Source organism: Moschus berezovskii, chromosome 15, assembly GCF_049115385.1.
Source record: "Moschus berezovskii isolate FMDL1 chromosome 15, NW_MosBer_1.0, whole genome shotgun sequence".
Classification (NCBI taxonomy): Eukaryota; Metazoa; Chordata; class Mammalia; order Artiodactyla; family Moschidae; genus Moschus; species Moschus berezovskii.
In genome coordinates, this window is record NC_142474.1 from 4,445,609 (window position 1) to 4,451,714 (window position 6,106).

Here is a 6,106-nt window from a genome sequence, read left to right on the forward strand (position 1 = left end):
GCACTTACCCATTTTACTTCTAACCTCTGATATTTATTTATTGGGCTTCCCTGGTGGCTCAGAGGTTGAAGCGTCTGCCTACAATGCAGGAGACGTGGGTTTGATCCCTGGGTCGGGAAGATCCCCTGGAGAAGGAAATGGCAATCCACTCCAGTATTCTTGCCTGAAGAATCCCACGGACGGAGGAGCCTGGTGGGCTACAGTCCACAGGGTTGCGAAGAGTTGGACACGACTGAGCGACTTCTTTCTCTTCCTTCTGATATTTATTGTCACTTAAAAAATATTCATTAGGCCGTGTCAGGTCCTAGTTGCCACAGGCAGGATTTTCGTTGCATCAGGCGAGATCTTCTGTTGTGTTCATGGGCTCAGCAGCTGCAGTGCATGGCACGGGGGTCTTAGTTCCCTGACCAGGAATTGAACCCAAGTCCCCTGCCTTGCAAGGTACTTTCTTAACCACTAGTGGTGGTTGGTTTTCTTGCGACCCCATGGACTGGGCATCTACCAGCCTCCTCCGTCCGTGGGATTTTCCAGACAAGAATACTGGAGTGGGTAGCCTTTCCCCTCTGCAGGGGATCTTCCTGATCCGGGAATCAAACCAGGGTCTCCTGCATTGCAGGCGGATTCTTTACCAACTGAGCTATGAGAGAAGAGGGAAATCCTTATCACTTTATATTTACAGATTTGTTATAAAGGATACAACTCTGGAGTAGATGAAGAGATGGAAGAGATGCATAGGGCAAGATTGGAGAAGGGGCTTGAAGCTTCTCTCCTCTCTCTGGGCTCATCACCCTCCCAGCCCAGCACTCAATTCACCAACTCAGAAGCTCTCCAAGTCCAGTCGTTTAGACATTTTTACTGCGGTTTCATTATGTATGTGTGATTGATTAAATCACAGGCCATTGGTGAATCGGGAGCTGAAAATTCCAACCCTCCCATCATGCCTCTTTCAGCAGCCAGCCCCCTTCGGGCAGATCTCTAGGGGCCCCCAACCACCAATCATCTCATTAGCATACAAAAGACACTCCTAACACTCTGAAGAGGGCTTCCCAGGTGGCTCAGTGGTAAAGAATCCCCTTGCACTGCAGGAGACCCAGGTTTGATCCCTGGGTCGGAAAAATCCCCTGAAGAAGGAAATGACAACCCACTCCAGTATTCTTGCCTGGGAAATCCCATGGACAGAGAAGCCTGGTGGGCTACAGTCGATGGAGTCACAAGAAACAGACATGACCTGGAGACTAAACCACCACCTCCAATGCTCTGGAGATGCCGATGGTTTTAGGAGGCTGTGTGGAAGGAACCACAACCTCTGACACTGACCTCTGACATCGGAAGCCCAAGGTGACAGAGCCGTGAGCTCAATCCGGGTTTGTCCTATCCCCTCCCTGCTCCCCACTGCAGCTCTGCTGTCTTGTGTCTCTAGACCCCTCTAGAAGCAGCGTCCAGGTGAACAGACTCACAGTGGCCACCTTGGGCCAGCTCACAGGGGGTCCCACAGCTCTTAGAGTGAACTGGGCTGAGCTGGTCACCCGGAAGGCAAAACAGTCTCCTGATTGAACAAAATCCCCAAGTTCCCTGAAATTATCTTTTACCATCAAACCCATAAGCAGAATTAGATATTATAAAGACTAGAATTTTCCGGCTGGCTTCCTCTTTATAACAGTTTTTTCTCCTTATAGCTAAAGCATCTATGAGGTTTGGGAAAAGGTTGCTATTGAAAGTCTTAATACAGTTCAAAGGTCATCCCACTCTTCAGCGTATTCCCTATACCCCAGGGAAGCAGGGTCCCTGCCCCAGGCCCTGTGCTTCAGGGATGACTCCATCCCACCGTTCCTGCATTTGGGATACCTTCTTGGGGACTTCCCAAGCCCCTGCCAGTGCCCGAAACCAGCTGTTCCATGTGGGTAGGGCGTCCCAAGCATACTCAAATCAACATTTCATGGGCTTCTCCGGTGGCTCAGTGGTAAAGAAACTGCCTACAATGCAGGAGATGCAGATTTATTCCTCGGGTCAGGAAGATCCCCTGGATGAAGGCGTGGCAACTCACTCCAGTATTCTTACTTGGAAAATCCCATGGACAAATTAGTGTATAGAAATGCATTAGACTTCCGTGCTCAGTTCAGTTGCTCAGTCGTGTCTGACTCTTTGCGACCCCATGAACCACAGCATACCAGGCCTCTCTGTCCATCACCAACTCCTGGAGTCTACCCAAACACATGTCCATCGAGTCGGTGATGCCATCCAGCCATCTCTTCCTCTGTTGTCCCCTTCTCCTGCCCTCAATCTTTCCCAGCATCTGGGTCTTTTCCATTGAGGCAGCTCTTGGCATCAGGTGGCCAAAGTATTGGAGTTTCAGCTTTAGCATCAGTCCTTCCAATGAACACCCAGGACTGATCTCCTTTAGAATGGACTGGTTGGATCTCCTTGCAGTCCAAGGGACTCTCAAGAGTCTTCTCCAACACCACAGTTCAAAAGTCTCTGTCGCTAAGCTTTCTTTATAGTCCAACTCTCACATCCATACACGACCACTGGAAAAACAACAGCCTTGACTAGACGGACATTTGTTGGCAAAGTAATGTCTCTGCTTTTTAATACGCTGTCTAGATAAATGGCTTAATACAGAGTTATCACCAAAGAGATGGAAACCCTTGCTTCACTGCAGGATTTTTGGGAATTCTTGGTTTACTGGAGATTTTAAACTCAAATTCTGCACTGGGACTTCCCTGGTGGTCCAGTAGCTAAGAATCTGCCTGCCAGGAGAGGGTGGGATGAATTGAGAGAGTAGAGTTGAAATATACACATTACCATATGTAAAACAGATGGCTCGTGGGGAGTTGCTCCCTAACACAGGGACTCAACCTGGTCCTCTATGACAACCTAAAGGAGCAGGATGGGGCGGGAGGCAGGTTCAAGAGGGGGGAGCATACGTATATCTCTGACCGATCCACGTTAACATACGGCAGAAACCAGCACAACACTGTAAAGTAATTATCCTCCAATTAAAAATAAATGGGCTTCCCTGGTGGCTCAGACAGTAAGGAATCTGCAGTGCAGGAGACTCAGGTTTGATCCCTGGGTCAGGAAGATCCCTGAAGAAGGGAGTGAAAAACCACTCCGGTATTCTTGCCTATGGAATTCCATGCACAGAGGAGCCTGGCAGGCTACAGCACATGGGGTCACAAAGAGTCAGACATGACTAAGCAACTAACACGCACATACCCACACTCACAAATTTTTAAAAACAGAATCCACCTGCCAATGCAGAGTACACAGGTTCGATCCCTGGTCTGGAAGACTCCACATGCCTCGGGACGACTAAACTGGTGTGGCTACTGAAACCCACATGCCTTACAGCCCATGCTCCACAGCAAGATAAGCCATTGCAACGAGAAGCCCATGGGCTGGAATCAGACAGTAGCCCCTACTCACCACTGCACGAGAAAGCCCACGTGCAGCAACCTAGTACCAGCACAGCCAAAAAATAAAATTCTGCATTGAACTCCAGACACAAAGTACGGTGACCATCAGATCTTAGCTTCTTTTTTAAGTAGGGGTCACAGGGAGCAGCTGAGGGCTTTCTATGAGCTACTGATGAAATACCCCAGATCACAAGGCTGCTGGATTTCACTGGTTCTCAAAAAGTCAGGGCTGCCATGGAGATCTGATCAAGAGCTCTCTGCAATTAATACCTTCAGGACAGTTCTTAAGGAAAAGCATTCATAGGACCATCGTGGCACCGGATTTTACATACACCCTCCCTCACATACCTGCTCCAGATTCACGCACCTGCCTGTGTGACTTCTTCACTCTGATAATCAGGAGGCATCTCTAGCTCAACACACCCCCAACCTTCCTAATTTCCAATCTCCTCTCTCCACTGCCTAGCCCCAACCCTCTAGCACACCCTGTTTATGACAACACCATCTAAGCAGCTGGGAGTGGCCCTGGATCTCTCACTGTCTCTGGGCCTCCACACATCAGCAAGCTTTGGTGGCTCCATCTCTAGAATCCCACCTCTCTGCCTCGGGCCCACCGGACCACCTTTATTTTTATGCCCCTGGCTGCCCTGGTTCATACTTGCCCTCTCTGTCTGCACAGTGGCTTCCCTTTCAATTTATTTTTTTCCCCAAATTTATCAACGCATGATCAACAAAGTGTGCATAGTTAATACATAAAACATGGTATCTTGATACGTTAAAAATTGTGAAACTGCAGGCAATTAAGATGGCAGAGTAGAAGGACGTGCACTCAATCTTCTCCTGACAGAGCGCCAAACTCGCAACGAGCTGTTGAACAACCGTCAACAGGGACACTGGAACCCACCAAAGAAGGACACCTCATCCAGGGACAAAGGAGAAGCCGCACCAAAGTGGTAGGAGGGGAACAATTATCATAAAGTCAAGTCCCATACCCGCTGGGTGGGCAACTCACAAACTGGAGTACAGTAATACCAGAGATGTTCTGGCACTGCCGTGAGGATTCTAGCCCCATGTCAGGCTCCCCAGCCTGGGGACCCAGCCAGGGGACTGGGAAGCCCCAGGGAATCTGACTGAGGGCCCGTGGGATTTGACCGCAGAGCTTCCATGGGACTAGGGGAAACAGAGACTCTCAGAGCACACAAGCCAGGTCTTGTGCACGCCAAGACCCAGGGGAGAGGAGCAGCGGCCCCACAGGAGACTGAGGGTCTCCTGCAGAAGGTTGGGCCGCAGTGGCTGCCACGGCGGTGGGGGCACTCGCAGTGGCAGTTGTATGAGATGTGTCTCAGCAAAGTCCTCGTAGAGGGACCAGTAGCCCTGCTATGACAGCTGATAGGCTCCAGGACTGGGTCGCCTCAGGCCAAACAGGGAAGGAGCACAGCCTCCAACATCAGCAGGACTGAAAGTTTCACTGAGCATGGCCTGCCCACCACAGCAAGACCCAGTTTTCCCCACAGCCAATCCTTACCATAGGGAAGCTTGCACAAGCCTCTTATCCTCATCCACCAAAGGTCAGACGGAAGGAATAAGAACTACAGTCCCATCAGCCTCCAGAACTAGCAGCAATGAAAAGAACAGGATTATGTCCCAGATGAAGGAACAAGATAAAAGCCTAGAAAAACAACAAACGAAGTGGAGAGAGGCCGCCTCCCAGAAAAGGAATCCAGAGTGACAGTGGGAGCGAACCGGGCTTGGGAAAGCATGGAGGCAAGACTGAGAGGACGCAGGAGGCGTCCACCAGGGACCTAGAAGGAAAGAACCAACAGGTGAGTAACGCACGGGAAGAATGGGTCAGAACCCGGAGGACAGAACTCAACGAAGTTGGTAAAGCTGCAGGTTACAAAGTTAATGCACAGAAGCCGCACCCGATATGCCAGCAAATGTGGAAAACTCAGCAGTGGCCACAGGACTGGAAAAGGTCAGTCTTCATTCCAATCCCAAAGAAAGGCAATGCCAAAGAATGCTCAAACTACCGCACAATTGCACTCATCTCACACGCTAGTAAAGTCATGCTCAAAATCCTCCAAGCCAGGCTTCAGCAATACGTGAACTGTGAACTTTCAGATGTTCAAGCAGGTTTTAGAAAAGGCAGAGGCACCAGAGGTCAAATTGCCAACATCTGCTGGATCATGGAAAAAGCAAGAGTTCCAGAAAAACATCTATTTCTGCTTTATTGACTATGCCAAAGCCTTTGACTGTGTGGATCACAATAAACTGTGGAAAATTCTGAAAGAGATGGGAATACCAGACCACCTGACCTGCCTCTTGAGAAACCTGTATGCAGGTCAGGAAGCAACAGTTAAAACTGTACATGGAAAAACAGACTGGTTCCAAATAGGAAAAGGAGTACCTCAAGGTTGTATATTGTCACCCTGCTTATTTAACATCTATGCAGGGTACATCATGAGGAACGCTGGGCTGGAAGAAGCACAAGCTGGAATCAAGATTGCTGGGAGAAATATCAATAACCTCAGATATGCAGATGACACCACCCTTATGGCAGAAAGTGAAGAGGAACTAAAAAGCCTCTTGATGGAAGTGAAAGAGGAGAGTGAAAAAGTTGGCTTAAAGCTCAACATTCAGAAAACTAAGATCATGGCATCTGGTCCCATCACTTCATGGCAAATAGATGG